This window comes from Lepidochelys olivacea (genome assembly GCF_965140295.1).
Source record: "Lepidochelys olivacea isolate rLepOli2 genome assembly, chromosome: 1".
NCBI lineage: Eukaryota > Metazoa > Chordata > Testudines > Cheloniidae > Lepidochelys > Lepidochelys olivacea.
The window spans coordinates 125,367,579-125,390,904 of record NC_140411.1 but is presented as its reverse complement, the minus strand read 5'-3'; the positions used below and the strand labels follow the sequence as shown (position 1 = coordinate 125,390,904).

At 46.3% G+C, this 23,326-nt stretch overlaps 1 long non-coding RNA gene across 1 annotated transcript in view; it reads left to right on the top strand.

Moving 5' to 3' along the window:
• LOC311515724 overlaps positions 1–23,326 on the top strand; it is a 28,008-nt gene extending 4,682 nt beyond the window's left edge. Inside the window, exons 3-5 of the long non-coding RNA XR_014710211.1 lie at positions 6,195–6,239; positions 12,098–12,141; positions 21,044–23,326. This is a non-coding gene — a long non-coding RNA (uncharacterized lncRNA). The remainder of the gene's footprint in view (positions 1–6,194; positions 6,240–12,097; positions 12,142–21,043) is intronic.

Sequence of the window (23,326 nt, the reverse complement as noted above, 5' to 3'; positions counted from 1 at the left end):
TTCCATTTTGCATTATTAAATTTCAACCCATTTCTATTACTCCAGTTGTCAAGGTCATCCAGATCTTCTTGTGTATATCAGAGGAGGGGAATGAAGAGGCATCAATAAAGAGATGCGGGTCTTTACAGTTCTGTCTGAAAAACCTCTTTGTTTGGGGTTAGAGTGTTGTGTGGTGGCTCCTGAGGATGTTGGTGGTAAAATGGCCGAGGCAGCAGTCTTGCTCTATACCCCTTTCTATGGTGTTTTCTGTTCGAGGCAGGGGCATAAATGCTCAGTGAATGAAGCATTGTTTTCAAGCCTTTGAGGAGTGAAGAGACTCATCTGTCTTCTTGTGTAATAGGTTGATAGTATCAAAGGGCAGATCTTGCATGGTACTTTGCACCTCTGTAGGTAAACCTGAAGATTGTAAACACAAGTGTCTCCTCATAGCAGTGACCGTAGCCATCCCTCTAAAAGCAGTATCTGCCAGATCCACCGCAGCTAGGAGGGAAGTTTTGGCCACCAATCTGACCTCATCCTCTAAGGCCTGGAAGCAGGCCCTAGCCTCCTCAGGGTGCTTGTCCTTAAATTCCAACAACTTATTATAATTTGTAAAATCATATTTGGCCAAGAGGGCCTGATAATTTGAGATTCTGAACTGCAGGGAAGTAGAAGAGAAGGCTGTTGTCCCTTGAAAGTCAAGTCACTTGTGCCCTTTATCAGAGGGAGTAGTCTTTGGGTGCTGTTGCTTGGACCATTCTGTAGCTGCCTGTACCACCAAAGAGTTAGGGTGGTGGGTAAGAGAACCAAAGGCAGAAAGTTTTTGATGCAACAAAATAACCCTTCTTGACCCTCTTGGGGTAGGAGCACACAAAGCAGGTATGCGCCAAACTGTCTTTACTGTGTCCATGATGTTGATGCGGAAGGCCACTGGATTGGGACTGGAAAGCTACAGAATGTCTAGTAAGCTGTGCTGAGGCTCCTAGACTTCCTCAAGCTCAATCTATAGTTCCGAAGTGACTCTGTGCATGAGCTCTTGATTTTGTTTAAAGTCATTTGGCAGAGATAGAAGATGGAGTAACCGCCTCATCTGGTGAAGACAATGAGACTGCTCTCAACCAACACTATTTCACATTTGGGGACAATGTATACCTTCAAGTCAGCAGCACTGCTATGGGTACCCGCATGGCCCCACAATATGCCAACATTTTTATGGCTGACTTAAAACAACGCTTCCTCAGTTCTCGTCCCCTAACAGCCCTACTCTACTTACGTTATATTGATGACATCTTCATCATCTGGACCCATGCCTTGAGGAATTCCACCATGATTTCAACAATTTGCTTCCCACTATCAACCTCAGCCTGGACCAGTCCACACAAGAGATCCACTTCCTGGACACTACAGTGCTAATAAGCGATGGTCACATAAACACCACCCTATACTGGAAACCTACTGACCACTATTCCTACCTACATGCCTCCAGCTTTCACCCAGACCACACCACACGATCCATCTTTTACAGCCAAGCTCTATGATACAACCGCATTTGCTCCAATCCCTCAGACAGAGACAAACACCTACAAGATCTCTATCAAGCATTCTTAAAACTACAGTACCCACCTGCTGAAGTGAAGAAACAGATTGACAGGGCCAGAAGAATACCCAGAAGTCACCCACTCCAGAACAGGCCCAACAAAGAAAGTAACAGAATGCCACTAGCCGTCACCTTCAGCCCCCAACTTAAACCTCTCCAGCACATCATCAACGATCTACAACCTATCCTGAAGGACGACCCATCACTCTCACAGATCTTGGGAGACAGGCCAGTCCTTGCTTACAGACAGCCTGTAAGCAAGACAACCTGAAGCAAATACTCTCCAGCAACCACATACCACACAACAAAAACACTAACCCAGGAACCTATCCTTGCAACAAAGCCCGTTGCCAACTCTGTCCACATATCTATTCAAGGGACACCATCATAGGACCTAATCACATCAGCCACACCATAAGAGGCTCGTTCACCTGCACATCTACCGATGTGATACGCCATCATGTGCCAGAAATGCCTCTGCCATGTACATTGGCCAAACCAGACAGACAATCTCTGCACAAAAGAATAAATGGACACAAATCAGACATCAAGAATTATAACATTCAAAAACCAGTCGGAGAACACTTCAACCTCCCTGGTCACTCAATTTCAGACCTAAAAGTCACAATTCTCCAACAAAAAAACTTCAAAAACAGACTCCAACGAGAAACTGCAGAATTGGAATTAATTTGCAAACTGGACACCATTAAATTAGGCTTGAATAAAGACTGGGAGTGTATGGGTCATTACACAAAGAAAAACTATTTCCCCTTGCTAATTTCCCCCCCTACTGTTACTCACACCTTCTTGTCAACTGTTTGAAGTGGTCCATCCTGATTATCACTACAAAAGGTTTTTTTTTCCTCCTGCTGATAATAGCCCACCTTAATTAATTGGTCTTGTTACAGTTGGCATGGCAACACCCATTTTTTTCATGGTGTGCGTGTGTATGTATGTGTATATATATCTTCTTACTGTATTTTCCACTGCATGCATCTGATGAAGTGAGTTTTATCCCACGAAAGCCCACATTTGTTAGTTTCTAAGGTGCCACAAGTACTCCTCGTTTTTTTTCTCCCAGAACTAGCGGATCAGGCTCACCTTGCTGTTCTGAATATTCTGACAGGGCCCATTGTGAGTGTCTAGGCAATGGCATGTAGGACTCCTGCACCAATCCTGGGTGTTTAGGGTAGGGCTCCCACTATCCCCAACATTGCCAGTAGAATGGATCAACTGACAAAGGAGGGCCCCATGGCATAGGGTGGCACCTATTTCTTCGCCAGTCTTATCTGGTCAAAGGTCAGAACCCCGATCTTCTGGACCTCCTGTCTTGTGCCATCTCCCACAGGCAGTACTTGTAAAAATTAAAAAAAAAAATTCTAGACTCAGGCACAGGGTAGGCATGTGTTATTCCGTGCGTGGAATGCATGTTGGGACCATCACTCAAAGAAGTAGTGACACCTATGTCTGTAGACCTCCTTGATTTACTATTTGAAGGTAAAAAGAAAAGGAGGACTTGTGGCACCTTAGAAACTAACCAATTTATTTGAGCATAAGCTTTCGTGAGCTACAGCTCACTTCATCGGATGCTGTAGCTCACAAAAGCTTATGCTTAAATAAATTGGTTAGTCTCTAAGGTGCCACAAGTCCTCCTTTTCTTTTTGCGGATACAGACTAACACGGCTGCTACTCTGAAACCAATTAACAAGAAATTTCTGTCTGTAATTCTCTATCACATTCCTTTTCCATACTGGTATCTATATACCAGGTGCTAAATATCTCAGGCTTGAGAAGTTAACAAATGACAAAACAAAGAACATTTTAACTTTGAGCTCCAGTGCCTGTTTAGTAAGGGCAGCTCTCTCTCATTAGCATTCCACCATCACGTGCCTCTACTTGGATTCAAATATCATTGTCGACTTTATTTTAAATTTAACTTTGTTATAGCGTTCAGGAAAGAAACTCTCTCCCGCCCTCCCCCCGCTTCCCACAAGTCTGTCCTCTAAACAGCTATTGGATTTCCTCTTAGAGATCACCTGTTTTAGATTCTGTGCCAGGGCACGGGTGCAGAGAATCTATGTGACTGCATAAACAGAGAGGAAGCCCTTAGCTAAGTGAGAAGTGCCTCGATAGTAAAGGCTTGCTTTGTATAGCTTATTTAAAGGAGACTAGAAATAAAGAGAAGAAGAGAGTTCAGCTGGATGTGTTAACAAGGGTAGAATACTGCCTTGTAGTGGATGACTGCTCATTACCCAAGTGTGATTTCACAACAGCCCCTGCCGGCCTTTGGCTGCTGTTCCCCTTTTCTTGCAAAATGTGAATCCCACAAATTTGCCAGTCATGAAGTGTGGATAAAATTACAGCTTGCAAAAGTTCTTTAGTGGGAGATAGCTGCACCTTGAATCAATCTGGTCAGTTTCTTTACTCCTTGCAGTTGGGATTTCTATTCAGCTCTTGCTGCTTTTCATACTTTTTCTTTAGCATGGCTTGTAAACATTAAAACTAGCTACTGTTAGGACATAGTGTAAGAGAAAATTAACAGTTCTTCTATGCTCTACTGAACTACAACACTAGTGCTGTCTTTTTCTAGCTCCCACAACAAATATTTTGAACTCTGAACTGTGGTTAGTCAGCAGGATGCCAAACATTTTTCCTGCATCAGTAGTTGTGGTTATAAAATGCTAATACAAGACTTTTAATTATGAAAATTGAGAGAGGATGGAATTTACTGGTTCTTTAATGTTAAATACAAGTGTTAAATGGATAAATGAAAAATTAAGGTGCTTTAAACTAAGAAAGATTCACCACTGAGGACTTTTGCCTATAGAAGTAGAGAGAGGAGTAATTAGGGTAGATCCACCCTCTGAGATTTTGCATTTTCTCCTGTATGCTTTGAGGTTCTCATTCATGCTGGCTGCTGATGCTTCAAACTAACAAAGATTCACTGTGGCGGATTTTTGGCGAGGGAAGCAGGAATGGTCAAGACAAGCTGCCAAACAATGAGCTGCAAGGGGGCTTCACCAGACAAGTGATCCTGCTGGACAGACAGGTTGTGATGCTAGTATGGTTACTGCACACACTCTAGTTCCAAGAAATATGGAGCACACACTGATGCATACTAGCTGAGAACTCTGTCAAGTTCATAGTTTAGGACTACCGAAACGTCAGAATACCTTACCCTTTATCTCAAGCAGGACATATCACAAGTTTTCCTCTCCTTTTGTTTAATGGAAAGCCTACTGATTCCTCTAAGCCACCCCCCTTCACCAGTTCTGAAAACCCTCCACCCTGAGTTATGGCATAGTAATTTGGAGCCAGTAGAAGTTGGAGGTGATAGGCTGGGTCTCAGGGTTCATGGCTGAAGACCCAGATTTGTTTGCAGCAACCCTAGTAGAGAAAAAATGTTTTCTGATCTTCCTTGGTCATCACTTGCTTTTCAAAACCAACATACCATATTTGAAAATTTTGGTTCAGTGTGCGTGTTTCACATGTAACTCTTCCTCCCTTGGCAGTATCTGTTTTAAAGAGCAAGAGTCACGTTTGTTTAATACTGTTGCATCCATTAATAGCAGTCTACTCTCGGGAATTTGCCCATCATTGTTAATATCCTACTTTAGATCAAAATAAATTAGTCTAGCTGTTAGATGTAATTTAGATACTATAATATCAGCAGGTATGGTCAGCTGGCTATAGAGCAGGAATCAGCACTGCCAAGAAGTTGCCTTTAGCGACAATGGTTCCTAGCATGAACATTGAAACAGGTGCCTTTTGATTAAACTTACATTAGTAGGTGGCAAGTAGACCAAGGAGAGATCAAATTTCTACAAGTCTCTTTGATTTTCCATTTACTCGTCTGTATCATAATCACATTTCAACATAACTTTTCATGCGGAAAGTCTGTCCTGAACAATGTATTCCCACTTTACAAAAATCCTTCCCTAAGGAGTTAAAAATGTTTAGATGTAATAACAAAGGCTTATGCCTGTGGGTAGACTTGATACCGCGTCAAATTAAGCTCATATTTCTAACCTGGTAATACTGCTATATTGTCAACATTTCACATTAATACAGAAACAGAAAATTCACTACCAAGTTTCACTGCTCAGCTAATGTGATTGGCAATGACAAGACACTGAATTGTTGGCAACCCTAATAGCAAACTCAAATACTTGTGGCCTCCCAACCAGAAGATGAATCCCCAACCCAGCCAGCACTTGCCTCATGATCCGCACTACAGCCAGTAGAAACTCACTCCATCTAGCGCCCTTTTCCCCAAATCAGCCACCATTTTCTCCTGTGACCACAAGGGATTGAGAGACTGGATCATAAGAAGTTGCACCAGGTTTTGGGGTCTCAAGTGGGGAAAAGTTTGAAAACACCTTTTCTAGGGACTATTGCACTGAATAATTGTTAAGGTATATTAAATAATTTAAAATCAGCCTTGAAAGTCTGATTTCTCTTATAAAACTACTAGAAGTGTACTGAAATGCTTCTTAAAAATAAATTTAAAAGTGCATTATATAGCCCAAGCTAAAACAGAATATATGGATAGACTTCCATTATAAATACATTGTAAGACAGCTTATTTGAAAGTCATTTCCTCTCACTTACCTGACAGGTCATGAGCTAAGGGAGCTGATGACATCAACAACATCTAATATGGGTAAGAACTGCAGGACATTGCCCTGTGTTTGGTATTTCATGTAAGTGCTAGCTCTTACAAGATGTACTGTATGTAACATTTTCTGTATACTTCATCTGTACATTCCTAATAAGATATCTGTCATGTCTGTTTTGTTCAGAGCTGCTGTAGCCTGTACCCAGGAGGCACACACCATGCTCTCTGAAATTTCTGAATTTTCATTAATGTAAGCAATGAGTACAAGGAGTAATGGTCTCAAGTTGCAGTTGGGGAGATTTAAGTTGGATACTAGGAAAAACTTTTTCACTAGGAGGGTAGTGAAACACCGGAATGCGTTACCTAGGGAGGTGGTGGAATCTCCTTCCTTAGAAGTTTTTAAGGTCAGGCTTGACAAAGCCCTGGCTGGGATGATTTAATTGGGGATCGGTCCTGCTTTGAGCAGGGGGTTGGACTAGATGACCTCCTGAAGTCCCTTTCAACCCTGATATTCTATTATTCTAAAGTTACTTATTTTACACTTAAAGGGTATAGTTTATTTTATGTATAAGAACATTAATTTTAACTTTCTAGAACAAAGCTCTGATAATTTCCCCAAGAAATGCAGAAATGAGGCTACAGTCTATTACCCATACATTAAGTTGACGGACTGAATCAAAGGCTACCAAGGGAAGTTAGTCACCCTTTGTAACTGGAGTTCTTAGAGAAATATGTTCCCTATCTGCATTCCACTTTGAGTGTATTCCACTCTGGATATGCATGCACCTGAGACTGGATAATTCTTGCAAGTCGTGTCTGTTGGCTTGCACCTGCACCCTCAAACTCCTCATGGTTTGTACTGAGGGTCTAAGGGATAATGCAGACCAAATGCTTCTCCAGTTCCTTCTCTAACTACAAATCAGACATAGAATCATAGAATATCAGGGTTGGAAGGGACCCCAGAAGGTCATCTAGTCCAACCCCCTGCTCGAAGCAGGACCAATTCCCAGTTAAATCATCCCAGCCAGGGCTTTGTCAAGCCTGACCTTAAAAACCTCTAAGGAAGGAGATTCTACCACCTCCCTAGGTAACACATTCCAGTGTTTCACCACCCTCTTAGTGAAAAAGTTTTTCCTAATATCCAATCTAAACCTCCCCCACTGCAACTTGAGCATGATCTGAAGCGGACAGGAAGGAGGGTGGGTAATGGAATACAGATAGCAAACACACATATCAAAGAACAGGTCCCCCAGGTGGGGGTTCGCCACTGAATGAAGATGCTAAATCATGTAACTCCCACTTGTGATTGCCAGCAAAGTACCTGTTAGGCCAGAGGTGGGCAAACTGCAGCCCCTGGGCCACATCTGGCCCATGGGACCTTCCTGCCTGGCCCCTGAGCTGGGAGGCTAGCCCCTCCCCGCAGCCTCAGCTCATTGCACTGCCGGTGCAATGCTCTGGGCGGCGGGGCTGCGAGCTCTTGCTAGGCAGTGCAGCTACAGAGCCGTGGCCTGACCCGGTGCTCTGTGCTGCACGGTGGCGCGGCTGCCTCCAGCCGGGCGGCGCGGCTGCCTCTCCTGGTGCTCTGGGCGGCGCAGTTATAGTGCCACCAGCCACCGGCGCTCCAGGCAGCGTGGTGAGGGGCCAGGGAGCAGGGGAGTTGGATAGAGGGCAGGGGAGTTCGGGGTAGTGGTCAGGGGATGGGGGTGTGGATAGGGGTTGAGTGGTCTGCAGGTAGGGAGCAGGGGGGTTGAATGGGGGAAGGGGTCCCAGGGGAGCAGTCAGGAAGGAGAGGTTGGGTTGGATGGGGTGGGGTGGGGCAGTCAGGGACAGGGGTTCTTGGGCTAGTCAGGGGACAGGGAGAAGGGGTGGTTGGATGGGGCAGGGATCCCAGGGAGATAGTCAGGGATGAGAGGAGGGGTTGGATGGGGTGGCAGGGGGCAGTGGTCCTGGGGAGCTGTCAGGTGACAGGGAAGGAGTTGGATAGGGCAGGAGTCCTGGGGGGGGGCCGTCAGGGGGCGAGAAGCAGGGGAGGTCGGATAGGGGTCGGGGACCAGGCCATGCCTGACTATTTGGGGAGGCACAGCCTCCCCTAACCAGCCCTCCATACAATTTTGGAAACCCTATGTGGCCCTCAGGCCAAAAAGTTTGCCCGTTCCTGTGTTAGGCTGTATGCCAGCAAACTCTGGGTGCCTGGAAAGTACACTGCCGAAAGGGTGGTCTGGTTTGTGATACACCAGTTCCATAAGTTGACTGCTTCTACGCAGGGAAATGGATCTCTTCTCTCCCTGCTTATTTACGTAGAATATGGTTATTGTATATTGTCTGATATGAGGATAGGAGATTGGATGAATAGTAAGACTGCTTTGCTGGCTTCTTGGACTGCTCTGAATTCCAGAAGATTTATGCACATTCTGGTTTCCCAGGATGGCCAGGTGCCCTGTGCTGTGTGGCCATCCATGTGAACTCTCCAGCCTCACAGAGTTGTTTACAGTTATTGCCTTTGTGAGTGTGGGGGATAGGAAAGGAACACCCTTGTGGTGTTGCACTCTATATGATTTTATAAAAATATGCTAATGAGTGTGAATATAATGTAACCGGAATATGCTTCATGCAAAAGGTCTCTTTAAGGTATCATTACAAAGCTTGTGGCACCTTAGAGACTAACCAATTTATTAGAGCATAAGCTTTCGTGAGCTACAGCTCACTTCCTCAGATGCATATCGTGGAAACTGCAGCAGGCTTTATATATACACAGAGAATATGAAACAATACCTATTCCCACCCCACTGTCCTGCTGGTAATAGCTTATCTAAAGTGATTTCCAGCACAAATCCAGGTTTTCTCACCCTCCACCCCCCCACACAAATTCACTCTCCTGCTGGTGATAGCCCATCCAAAGTGACAACTCTTTACACAATGTGCATGACAATCAAGCTGGGCTATTTCCTGCATAAATCCAGGTTCTCACATCCCCCCACCCCCATACACACAGAAACTCACTCTCCTGCTGGTAATAGCTCATCCAAACTGACCACTCTTCAAGTTAAAATCCAAGTTAAACCAGAACATCGGGGGGGGGGGGTAGGAAAAAACAAGAGGAAACAGGCTACCTTGCATAATGACTTAGCCACTCCAAGTCTCTATTTAAGCCTAAATTAATAGTATCCAATTTGCAAATGAATTCCAATTCAGCAGTTTCTCGCTGGAGTCTGGATTTGAAGTTTTTTTGTTTTAAGATAGCGACCTTCATGTCTGTGATCGCGTGACCAGAGAGATTGAAGTGTTCTCCGACTGGTTTATGAATGTTACAATTCTTGACATCTGATTTGTGTCCATTTATTCTTTTACGTAGAGACTAACTAACCCCAACTAAAACCCCTCCAACGCATTATTAAGGATCTACAACCTATCCTAAAGGATGACCCAACACTCTCACAAATCTTGGGAGACAGGCCAGTCCTTGCCTACAGACAGCCCCGCAACCTGAAGCAAATACTCACCAACAACCACATACCACACAACAGAACCACTAACCCAGGAACTTATCCTTGCAACAAAACCCGTTGCCAACTGTGCCCACATATCTATTCAGGGGACACCATCACAGGGCCTAATAACATCAGCCACACTATCAGAGGCTCGTTCACCTGCACATCCACCAATGTGATATATGCCATCATGTGCCAGCAATGCCCCTCTGCCATGTACATTGGTCAAACTGGACAGTCTCTACGTAAAAGAATAAATGGACACAAATCAGATGTCAAGAATTGTAACATTCATAAACCAGTCGGAGAACACTTCAATCTCTCTGGTCACGCGATCACAGACATGAAGGTCGCTATCTTAAAACAAAAAAACTTCAAATCCAGACTCCAGCGAGAAACTGCTGAATTGGAATTCATTTGCAAATTGGATACTATTAATTTAGGCTTAAATAGAGACTTGGAGTGGCTAAGTCATTATGCAAGGTAGCCTGTTTCCTCTTGTTTTTTCCTACCCCCCCCCCCCCCCGATGTTCTGGTTTAACTTGGATTTTAACTTGAAGAGTGGTCAGTTTGGATGAGCTATTACCAGCAGGAGAGTGAGTTTCTGTGTGTATGGGGGTGGGGGGATGTGAGAACCTGGATTTATGCAGGAAATAGCCCAGCTTGATTGTCATGCACATTGTGTAAAGAGTTGTCACTTTGGATGGGCTATCACCAGCAGGAGAGTGAATTTGTGTGGGGGGGTGGAGGGTGAGAAAACCTGGATTTGTGCTGGAAATCACTTTAGATAAGCTATTACCAGCAGGACAGTGGGGTGGGAATAGGTATTGTTTCATATTCTCTGTGTATATATAAAGCCTGCTGCAGTTTCCACGATATGCATCTGAGGAAGTGAGCTGTAGCTCACGAAAGCTTATGCTCTAATAAATTGGTTAGTCTCTAAGGTGCCACAAGTCCTCCTTTTCTTTTTGCGAATACAGACTAACACGGCTGCTACTCTGAAACCTAACATTACAAAGCTTATAATCTACTGAGTGTGGTCATCCTATTTGTATAAATGTATCACTCTTGTATTGGAAACTAGAAATATGAAGTATAACTCTGAGGTCCTATTGTAGTTATGCAAAGTGTGAGTCATTAATGGTGGTTTGGAATCTTAGTGGCTTCCATTAACCAGGACAGTTGACTGTACCTGGCTTTATTTCACTTGTGAGTCTTCCTGTATACCTGTGGGCTGGCAAGTGGGGAATGAAATCTTACAGTGACATGTGATCATGTCACCTGAACTGGAATCCATCTTTAACCTGATGCTTTTCCATTGAGAAGGAGGGGTGGGAACCCAGAGGGACAAAGGATTCCCACCTTATGCAAAAGATATATAAGTGGGTGGAACAGAACAAATGGGGTGGCCATCATGAGAAATCCCCTAGCTACCACCTGAGCTGGAACAAGGGCTGTACTAGGGGAAGGTGTCCAGGAAGGTGTCCAGTCTGTGAAAGAAACTTATTGAAACATCTCTGAGGGTGAGATTTTATCTGTATTCAGTTTTATTACTGTACTAGGCTTAGACTTGCATGGTTTATTTTATTTTGCTTGGTAATTCACTTTGTTCTGTCTGTTACTACTTGAAACCACTTAAATCCTACTTTCTGTATTTAATAAAATCACTCTGGGTTAATAAATAAGTAAAAAGTATGAATTAATACTTGTGGGGGGAACAGCTGTGCATATCTCTCTATTAGTCTTATAGAGGGTGGATAATTTATGAGTTTACCCTGTATAAGCTTTATACAGAGTAAAACGGATTTATTCGGGGGTTGGACCCCATTGGGAGTTGGGCATCTGAGTGTTAAAGACAGGTATACTTCTGTAAGCTGCTTTAAGTTTAAGCCTACAGCTGTTAGGGGACGTAGTTCAGACATGGTTCTGGGTTTGCAGCAGGCTAGCAGGTCTGGCTGAAACCAGGCTGGGCATTGAAGTCCCAAGCTGGGAGAGCAGGGAAAGCAGGGGCAGAAGTAGCTGGCAGCCCCAAAGGGGGTTTCTGAGATCCAACCCTCTCATACTTATCCGAGATCTTTTCACCAAATCAATGAGGCCCTCTCCTTGATGAGAGCAATTGATATGCTGTTCATGCTGCGTGCACGTGGTGTATGTACACTGTTCAAAGCCAAGCCTAGAGGCAACAGAGGTGGAGTCTGGTGATTGATGTCATGTAAATACATGACATGTGCCCAAGGAGAGTAAGGCAAATCTTAACTGATTTGCAAAGGTTGAGTGTAACCTGATTTATCAGGTAGCTCACAGTGTGAAATCTGTCCACAGGGAGATAAGCCCTCACTGAATCTAAGATTACTCCTATAAATTCTACAGTCTTTGTCAGACTTTAGACAAGTAGATTTTTCTATGTTCGCACAGATTCCCAGGGATGGAGCAACTGAAGCTGATGTCAAGACTTCTAGGTATGTCCCAGACCCTCACCAAAGGCTCTTAAAGTAAGCAGTCGTGGGATAAGAGGGAAGGTGCTCTCAAGGATGAACAACTGGTTAAAAGGTAGGAAACAAAGGATGGGAGAGTTTTCAGAATGTATAGAGGAAAAGAGTGGTGGCCCCCAGGACTGGGACCAGTGCTGTTCAACATATTCATAAATTATCTGGAAAAAGGGGTATACAGTGAGGTGGGAAAATTTGCCGGCAGTGCAAAATTACTCAAAGTTAAGTCCAAAGCAGACTGTGAAGAGTCACAAAGGAATCTCACAACACTGGGTGACTTGGCAACAAAATGGCAGATGAAATTCAATGTTGATAAATGCAAAGTAGTGCACGTTAGAAAACAATCTCAACTATACATACAAAATGATGGGGTCTAAAATTAGCTCTTACCACTCAAAGAGATCTTGGAGTCATTTTGGATAGTTCTCTGAAAACGTGTGCTTATTGCAGAGGTGGGCAAACTCGGGCCTGTGGGACCATCCTGCCCGGCCCCTAAGCTCCTGACAGAGGAGGCTAGCCCCCGGCCCCTCCCCCACCGTCCCCTCAGCGCCACGCGACACCAGTGCTCTGGCAGGTGTGACTGGCTCTGACCAGGCTGCGTGCTCCTGCCACTTTGAGCTGAATGGTGGGGGGGTTGGGCGAGGAGGGCAGTCAGGGGACAGGGAACGGGGGGGTTGGGGCAGGGAGGTCTTAGATAGGAGGTGGGGTCCTAGTGGGGCAGTTAGGGGACAAGGAGCAGTGGGAGGGTGTTGGATGGGTCAGAGTTTCTGAGGGGGGCAGTCAGGGGGCAGGGTCCAGGCTCTCCATACAGTTTCATAACCCCAATGTGGCCCTCGGGCCAAAAAGTTTGCCCACTCCTAACTTAATGTGTAGGCACAGTCAAAAAAGCTAACAATGTTAGGAACCATTAGGAAGGGGATAGATAAGACAGAAAATATCAATGCTTCTATATAAATCTACGGTACACCCACATCTTGAATGCTGTGTGCAGATCGGGTTGCCCCATCTCAAACAATACATATTGGAATTGGAAAAGGTACAGAGAAGGGCAACTAAAATTATTAGGGGTATGGAATAGCTTCTGTAGGAGGAGAGATTAAAAAGACGGACTTTTCAGCTTGGAAAAGAGACTGCTAAGGAAGGATATGATTGAGGTCTATAAAATCATGACTGATGTGGAGAAAGTAAATAAGGAAGTGTTATTTACTCTCTTATAACACAAGAACTAGGGGTCACACAATGAAATAGGCAGCAGGTTTAAATAAACAAAAGGAAGTATTTTTTCTGCACAACGCATAGTCAACCTATGGAACTCCTTGCCAAAGGATGTTTTGCAGGCCAAAAAGTATAATTGGGTTAAAAAAAAAACTAGATAAATTCATGGAAGATAGATTCATCAGTGGCTATTAGCCAGAATGGGCAGGGATGCAATACTATGCTCTGAGTGTTTACCAGAAGCTGGGAGTGGACGATGGGATGAATCACTCAATGAGTGTCTGTTCTGTTCATTCCCTCTGAAGCACCTGGCATTGGCCACTGTCGGAAAACTGGATACTGGGCTAGATGGACCATTGGTTTGACCCGGTATGGCCATACTTAGGTTCTTATGTATATTCTTATGAGGTGGGGCTCAGAGTCTACCTAAGCAAGGATTGCAGAACCGCCCTTCCAAAGGTTGCCTCCACTCTAATGTGCAGTAATGGCATAGTGGCTCATGAATGCATGTATAGATGACCACGTAGCAGCCCTGCAAATGTCCAATATGGAAACATCACTGAGGAATGCTATTTACAGTGCTTGCATTCTAACTGAATGAGCTTGCACCCGCTGAGGGTGTGTAGCGGATGCTATTTCATATGCAGTCTTGTTACAGGATGTTATCCAGCTAGATAGATAGTCTGAAGACAGCTTGACCCTTCATAAGATCTGCATATGACACAAAGAGGTGAGGCGAAACACGAAAATGGTTTAGTCCTGACCAGATAGAAAGCGAGACATCGCTTGACATGTAATGTAGCGAGATGCTGCTCGTCCAGAGATGAACGTGGTTTAGAAAAGAATACAGGTAAATATACATATTTCTCAAATGAAACTGAGAAACCACTTTAAACAGAAATTTTGGATGTGGTCGTAAAGTCACCTTGTCTTTGGGAAATTCTGTATAAGGAGGCCCTCCCATCAGAGCTTACAACTCACACACTCTCCTTGCAGATGTTATCACTACCAGGAACAAAAGCTCTCTGACACAAACACAGAAAGGGACAATCATAGAATAACAGAGTTGGAAGGGACCTCTGGAGGCCATCTAGTCCAACCCCCTGCCCAGAGCAAGACCATTCCCAACTAAGTCATCCCAGCCAGGGCTTTGTCAAGCCTGACCTTAAAAACTTCTAAGGAAGGGGATTCCACCACCTCCCTAGGTAACGCATTCCAGTGTTTCACCACCCTCCTAGTGAAAAAGTTTTTCCTAATATCCAACCTAAACCTCCCCCACTGCAACTTGAGACCATTACTCCTTGTCCTGTCATTTGCTATCACTGAGAATAGTCTAGATCCATCGTCTTTGGATCCACCTTTCAGGTAATTAAAAGCAGCTATCAAATCCCCCCTCATTCTTCTCTTCCGTAGACTAAACAATCCCAGTTCCCTCAGCCTCTCCTCATAACTCATGTGTTCCAGTCCCCTAATCATTTTTGTTGCCCTTCGCTGGACTCTCTCCAATTTCTCCAAATCCTTCTTGTAGTGTGGGGCCCAAAACTGGACACAGTACTCCAGATGAGGCCTCACCAATGTCGAATAGAGGGGAACGATCACGTCCCTCGATCTGCTGGCAATGCCCCTACCTATACACCCCAAAATGCCATTGGCCTTCTTGGCAACAAGGGCACACTGTTGACTCATATCCCGCTTCTTGTCCACTGTCACCCCTAGGGTCCTTCTCTGTAGAACTGCTGCCTAGCCATTCGGTCCCTAGTCTGTGGCGGTGCATTGGATTCTTCCGTCCTAAGTGCAGGACTCTGCATTTGTCCTTGTTGAAGATCATCAGATTTCTTTTGGCCCAATCCTCCAATTTGTCTAGGTCCCTCTGTATCCTATCCCTACCCTCCAGCATATCTACCACTCCTCCCAGTTTAGTGTCATCCGCAAACTTGCTGAGGGTGCAATCCACACCATCCTCCAGATCATTAATGAAGATATTGAACAAAACCGGCCCCAGGACCGACCCTTGGGGCACTCCGCTAGATACCGGCTGCCAACTAGACATGGAGCCATTGATCACTACCCGTTGAGCCCGACAATCTAGCCAACTTTCTACCCACCTTGTAGTGCATCCATCCAGCCCATACTTCTTTAACTTGCTGACAAGAATACTGTGGGAGACAGTGTCAAAAGCTTTGCTAAAGTCGAGCAATAACATGTCTAGTGCTTTCCCTTCGTCCACAGAACCAGTTATCTCATCATAGAAGGCAATTAGATTAGTCAGGCATGACTTTCCCTTGATGAATCCATGCAGACTGTTCCTGATCACTTTCCTCTCGTCTAAGTGCTTCAGAATTGATTCCTTGAGGACATGCTCCATGATTTTTCCGGGGACTGAGGTGAGGCTGACGGGCCTGTAGTTCCCAGGATCATCCTTCTTCCCTTTTTTAAAGATGGGCACTACATTAGCCTTTTTCCAATCTTCCGGGACTTCCCCCGATCGCCATGAGTTTTCAAAGATAATGGCCAATGGCTCTGCAATCACATCCGCCAATTCCTTTAGCACTCTCAGATGCAACACATCCGGCCCCATGGACTTGTGCGCGTCCAGTTCTTCTAAATAGTCCTGAACCACTTCTTCCTTCACAGAGGCCTGGCCACCTCCTCCCCATGCTGTGCTGCCCAGTGCAGTAGTCTGGGAGCTGACCTTGTTCGGGAAGACAGAGGCAAAAAAGAATTGAGTACATTAACTTTTTCCACATCCTCTGTCACTAGGTTGTCTCCCTCATTTAGTAAGGGGCCCACACTTTCCTTGGCTTTCTTCTTATTGCCAACATACCTGAAGAAACCCTTCTTGTTACCGTTAACATCTCTTGCTAGCTGCAACTCCAGGTGTGATTTAGCCTTCCTGATTCCATTCCTACATGCCCGAGCAATATTTATATACTCATCCCTGGTCATTTGTCCAATCTTCCACTTCTTGTGAGCCTCTTTTTTGTGTTTAAGATCAGCAAGGATTTCACTGTTAAGCCAAGCTGGTCGCCTGCCATATTTACTATTCTTTCTACACATCGGGATGGTTTGTCCCTGTAACCTCAATAAGGATTCTTTAAAATACAGCCAGCTCTCCTGGACTCCTTTCCCCCTCATGTTATTCTCCCAGGGGATCTTGCCCATCAGTTCCCTGAGGGAGTCAAAGTCTGCTTTTCTGAAGTCCAGGGTCCATATTCTGCTGCTTTCCTTTCTTCCTTGTGTCAGGATCCTGAACTCGACCATCTCATAGTCACTGCCTCCCAGGTTCCCGTCCACTTTTGCTTCCCCTACTAATTCTTCCCGGTTTGTGAGCAGCAGGTCAAGAAGAGCTCCACCCCTAGTTGGTTCCTCTAGCCCGTGCACCAGGAAATTGTCCCCTACAGTTTCCAAAAACTTCCTGGATTGTCTGTGCACCGCTGTATTGCTGTCCCAGCAGATATCAGGATGATTGAAGTCGCCCATGAGAACCAGGGCGTGCGATCTAGTAGCTTCTGCGACTTGCCGGAAGAAAGCCTCATCCACCTCATCCCCCTGGTCTGGTGGTCTATAGCAGACTCCCACCACGACATCGCCCTTGTTGCTCAGGCTTCTAAACTTAATCCAGAGACTCTCAGGTTTTTCTGCAGTTTCATACTTGAGCTCTGAGCAGTTATACTGCTCCCTTACATACAGTGCAACTCCCCCACCTTTTCTGGCCTCCCTCTCCTTCCTGAACAGTTTATACCCATCCATGACAGTACTCCAGTCATGCGAGTTATCCCACCAAGTCTCCATTATTCCAATCACATCATAATTCCCTGACTTTGCCAGGACCTCCAGTTCTCCCTGCTTGTTTCCCAGGCTTTGTGCATTTGTATATAGGCACTTGAGATAACCCGCTGATCGCCCCTTGTTCTCACTATGAGGCAGGAGCCCTCCCCTCTCACACGCTCCTGCTTGTGCTTCCTTCCGGTGTCCCGCTTCCCCACTTACCTCAGGGCTTTGGTCTCCTTCCCCCGGTGAACCTAGTTTAAAGCCCTCCTCACTAGGTTAGCCAGCCTGCTCGCGAAGATGCTCTTCCCTCTCTTCGTTAAGTGGAGCCCGTCTCTGCCTAGCACTGCTCCTTCTTGGAACACCATCCCGTGGTCGAAGAATCCAAAGCCTTCTCTCCGACACCACCTGCATAGCCATTCATTGACTTCCACGATTCGACAATCCCTACCCCGGTCTTTTCCTTCCACAGGGAGGGTGGACGAGAACACCACTTGTGCCTCATACTCCTTTATCCTCCTTCCCAGAGCCACGTAGTCTGCAGTGATCCGCTCAAGGTCATTCTTGGCAGTATCATTGGTACCCACGTGGAAAAGCAGGAAGGGGTAGCGGTCCGAGGGCTTGATGAGTCTCGGCAGACTCTCCGTCACATTGCGAATCTTAGCCCCTGGCAAGCAGCAGACTTCTCTGTTTTCCCGGTCAGGGCAGCAGATAGATGACTCAGTCCCCCTGAAGAGAGACTCCCCGACCACCATCACCCGCCTCCTTCTCTTGGGAGTGGTGGTTGTGGAACCCCCAACCTTAGGACAGTGCATTTCATGCCTTTCAACTGGTGGAGTCTCCTTCTGCTCCCTTCCCCCAGATGTATCATCTGGGCCACTCCTCGCAATGGTACCTGTGGAGAGAACATGAAATCGGTTACTTACCTGTATCCGCGTTGCTGGTACATGGACATTCCCCCTTCTTCTGGAGGTCACATGTTGCCAGATTTCTTTACCGTCCTCCTGTCCCCGCTGCGCAGCCTGCTCTGAATCTTCAGAACCTTGTGCCTGTAGAAGCATATCCTGACGTCTGTCCAGGAAATCTTCAGTTTCTCTTATGCAACGCAGGGTCGATACCTGTTGCTCCAGACCTTGAACCTTCTCTTTCAGTATGGAGACCATCTTGCACTTTGTACACACAAAGTCGCTTCTGTCCTCTGTCCCCTGACAAGATGCTAGGGGCTTGAACAGAGATCCCATCGGTATCCCATTAAGATTCCACAGATGAACCGGCTCTTGGACCAGAGAATGTATACGAAGGAGCTCTTTTAAGAATCTTGCTACAATGAGATTGGAGAAGACTGATCTTCCCTGAATAGGGGGGATGAAATGCCAATATCGCTGCCCGAAGCACTTTCAATGAACTAAATGCAATTCCAGACAACTGAAGGTGCAGAAGGTACTCCAAGGTGTCCTGGATGGAAACCAGCATTGGTTGATTTCTGCGGGTGAGTGACCGCATGGAAAACAGTTTAAATTTTGCCAAATAGGCCATCCTGTAGAGGGCTTCTTACTGTTGAACAGAACCTGCTGAACATGTTCCAAACTCCGTTCTTCCTTCTCATTCTGCGATGCAGCAGCCACACAGAGATGCAGGGAACTGAGCACAGAGCACAAGGTAAGTGAATAGGTTGGGATGGAGAGGAAGAGGGATTGGAGGCTGAACTGATAGCACAAGAAGACTGGAAAACCAGCGCTACCTCAGCAATGAGGATACAATCTGCCTTCAGCTTGAGGATGAACTATGGGATGATTAGGTAAAAAGCACAGAAGAGAGCTGCTTGCAAGCTGAGATACAAGACATTGGACAGGGAGCCTGGTCTGAGGCCCCCTTGAGAGCAGAACAGGTGACATTTCCTGTTGTCCCTCATAGCAAACAGGTCGATCACTGAACGCTCCAGGTTGCAAAGATAGTGTGGAGGATACTGTCTTCAGAGACTACTGGTGACTCAGCCCAAAAAAAAAAAAAAAAAATCCTGCAGAGATGGTCCGTGAGATGATTCTGGACCCTGGGCCAAGTGGTCACCCATCGGAGTGATACTCTCCTCAATTAAAAGCTGCCTCAACCTGATTGCCTCATGGCAGAGCACTTTGGAGTGTGCTTCTCCTTGCTTATTCACATAACACATTGCAGTGGTATTGTTGGTAAATATCAACCACTGCACCCCTAATATGGGCCTGAAAAGCGTGACATGCATTGTAAATGGCCTGATGTTCCAGCACATTGATATGCAGAGAGGACTCCTGCTCCGACTACAGACCTTGTACTTTCAGCGACCCCAGATGTGCTCCCCTGCCCAACAGTCCTGGTTGGTAAGGGCCAGACAAAAAGAATGCCCTGACAAACAAACATTCTCAAGAAGTGTCCACTCTGTAAGGAATCCAGGACCAGTGAAGGAAGACGGCTAAATCTGTCCAAGGAGTGAAGAGTGACAGTAAACTGTCCTAAGCCACATTTGGAAGGGACAAAGATGCAGCTTTGTGAACTGGACCACCTGCATGCAAGCAGACATGCAGTTCAAAAGCCCCAGGCACATCCAAACTGTCATGGAAGGCTGAAATTGCAGACTGAGGTAGAGGTGGCAAATGCCTGAAAATTGTCGGTCAGCAGAAGTGCTCTCGAATTGGTAGAGTCTATTTGGGCCCCAATGAACTCCATTTTCTGAGTGAGCAAAGCAAAGTTGACTTCCCATTGTTTAGGATGAGACCAGAGGGTTGAACAAGCACAGGGTGGAGCGGATATAAGAAATGGAGTTCCTATCTGGATCTGCCCCTCAGTAACCAGTCATCTAGATACAGGAAGATGTAGATCCCTTTCTTCTTGAGATATGCCATGACGATGGCCATTTGGTAAAGCCAAAGGGAAGCAGGGTACACTGGAAATGGCTCTCCACTATGACAAATCAAAGGAATTTTCTGTGGGTTGGCAAAATTGCCATATGGAAGTAGGTGTCCTGAAGGTCCAGGACAGCAAACCAATTGTTCTGAGACAACGGGGGAAGGATAGTCAATGGAGTAGCCATTCAGAGCCTCAGGTATCTGATATATTTGTTGAGGCCACAAATGTCGAGAATAGGTCTTACTCCTACCTTGAATTTGGTACCAGAAAGTACCAGGAACAGAAACCCTGACACCGGTGATCTGATGGAATTTCATCCACCACTCCCAATACGAGCAGAGCATGAACCTGCTCAAGGAGCAGTATCTTGAGAGGGGTCCCTGAATAGGGACGGGGAAGGAGGAGTAGAAAGGAACTGGATAGCACAGCCTGATCCAATGGTGCTTAGGATCCAACTGTTGGTGGTGATCAAACCCCAAACATTGTGAAAGCAGGCTAGCCTGGCCTCACATGGAAGGGATCGGGGGGGGAGGGGGAGGAAAGGAGTGACAACTGGAACACTGCTCGGTTTCAGAGTAACAGCCGTGTTAGTCTGTATCCGCAAAAAGAAAAGGAGGACTTGTGGCATCTTAGAAACTAACCAATTTATTTGAGCATAAGCTTTGCATCCAATGAATGTATGCATTCATTGGATGCATCCGATGAAGTGAGCTGTAGCTCACGAAAGCTTATGCTCAAATAAATTGGTTAGTCTCTAAGGTGCCACAAGTACTCCTTTTCATTCACCAGAGTTATTGCCAAGGAATTTGGGGCTTGATGAGACTAAAAACCCACAAATTCGTGCCTAGGAATGAAGTAGCTCTTTTCCACATGCTTAGCTACAGGCAGTAGCCAAGCCAGGTGCTCCAAAGGACCTTAGCAGGCTTAAAGAGCGTATCATGAATAAGGTGACTCTCCCAGGGGCAGATGGCTGCAGGATATCCACTAACCTGTGAGTGTTCTCCCACAGGAACTCTGCTTGAATACCCAGGGAAGTGGCCATGCACTGCAACAGGTCCTGGTGCACCTTGAAATCCTGCGGTACGGAAGGGGAGGAAGAGCCTGGCACCGTGGAATTGTCCAGGGATGAGAATGAGGCGGTTAAACTGTGCCAGAGCTGAATCCTGCTCCAAGGCTGACAGGACCAGGCAGGATGAATCTGGAGGCTCCTCAAGGGGAAGGTTCACCGGTACCAGAACCGGTGGCAGATCGATGGTCACTGCTACAGACCTGGCCAATGATCTCTGCTTCAAGCGGGATGAGGTGTGGGACCTATATATCCGAGCAGTGGCCCCTGGAGGCCACTGATATGAATATGGCAGTGGTAGCCAGTAGGTGCCGGAGCAGGGGCCCCTGTCCCAACCATGAGACAAGCGCCAGTCTAGCACTCCATGAACGCCCCTCGCTCAGGCCATGGAAAGAGAGAGGAATAAGATTCAACCTCAGACGCCAAGGAGACCTGGGGGATAGCTGTGGGGCCAGCCCTGATAGTGCAAGAAGCCAGTCCGACTTGTCCATAGCCCAGAATGACCAGGGGGCTGGCATCAATGGTGGAAACGATAACGCCAGCAACGAGTATGCCTTTGTCGTTTCTGGTGCTGGAGCAATGTTGACCCTGAAGTCGTCATCAGTACTGAAGTAACTAATGGTGCCAAAGTGGAAAGTGGTGACTGTCGCTATGGCAACATTGGCATTTCCAGCCACAGGGGCTACCAAAGAAGTTCCAGGTGCTGAGGAGGTCCCTTGTGCCAAGTCCAGTGCCAGCCCCATTTCCACTGTGTATAGAAGGGAAATATCGGGGTGCAGCATCAGCAGATGGATAGGTTCAGCAGCCGGCTGAGCCAATGGGGCTATAAAGGGCACAGCCCTGTCAAAGTCCTGAACCAAGGGAGAGGTTGGGACAGAAAGATAGAGGAGGTCTGCTGCTGCCAGATACACCACCAGCATGGAAGCAGCCGGTGCTGGCATCGCCCTCATCGGTACTGAACTCAACGGATGCCCAGGGCTGGAACCGGACTCAACAATACGGGGTGGCTGGCCCCTGTGTGCAGTGCTGGGGAGTGGTTGACTTGTCCTGCTCCATCCTGCACACACCAGTATTCACCCCATGCTGATCCACATGCCTTCTGGAGGGGGGGCGGTGGGGAGACGAGTCCCCATAGGACCTGGATCGGCCTCCGTTGGTCTTATGTGACTTTTTCCTCAGTACACTTGATGGGGAACAATTCCTCCCTCTCTTTGGAAATGTGCCAGCTCCAGGGTGCAAAGCAGCAGCACTCTCCAAATCTGAGGGTGACCTGCAATCTGATGAGGCCTTGGTACCAAAACAGGCCACATGGCCTGTTAGAGCAGGTGCTGTTTCAGATGAAGATCCCACCTCTTTGTTCATGAAACACTCATCTGTAAATCAAACACCGCTCCTTGCGGTGTGCTTCACTTCACGTAGGCATAACAAGCACCGTGTGTGGGGATTGTTGTTGGGGATCATTCCCCCACACAACGGACAAGGTTTAAACCTTGGTGAGGGTATCAACCAGGGAACACTTAAACTAAGTCTAACTAACAATTTACTAGGGATACTAATGAACTATATACGAGAAAAGAAGTCACTGAATAGAGGATTGTAAGGTTGAAAACCTCAGAGCTCCGACTCCAGCCACGGGTGGTAAGAAGGACCTGAGGTGGTAGAGGGGTCAGGGCAGCACCGCCTCATATAGGCAGGGGAGAGGCTAAAGCCAGGAGGTGTGAGTACCCTCCTTCCCTGTATGGGTACTGCTAGGTAAAATTCTCCAGCCCGTGCATGCTGGATGTGTGCAAACCTAAGTGGCTGCAGCTACTCAAAGAATTAACTCTTCAGTTCTTTGTGTAGTAATTGCCTGCCCACAACAAAAAAGATGAATAGTATATTTTATATATACATACATGTTACCCCCCCCCCCACCCCTGTATTTGTGTGGAAGTGATATCCAGGTGATGTATTCAGTTCATCATGCACTTTGATCACATCACTCCTCTCATTTATTCTAACATTCCAAACCCCAGAGCAGCTCAAGCAGGTGTCTCAAATTTGTTTTTAAAAAGTTGACCTGCCAAAGAACTGTTTCCTCCCACCAGGTGATATTTCCCATCAATGTTACGTCCTAACAAGGCCTAGGATGAGCAAGATTTAGTACAGAAAAAGAAAAAGAGGACTTGTGGCACCTTAGACTAACACATTTATTTGAGCATAAGCTTTCGTGATGCATCCAATGAA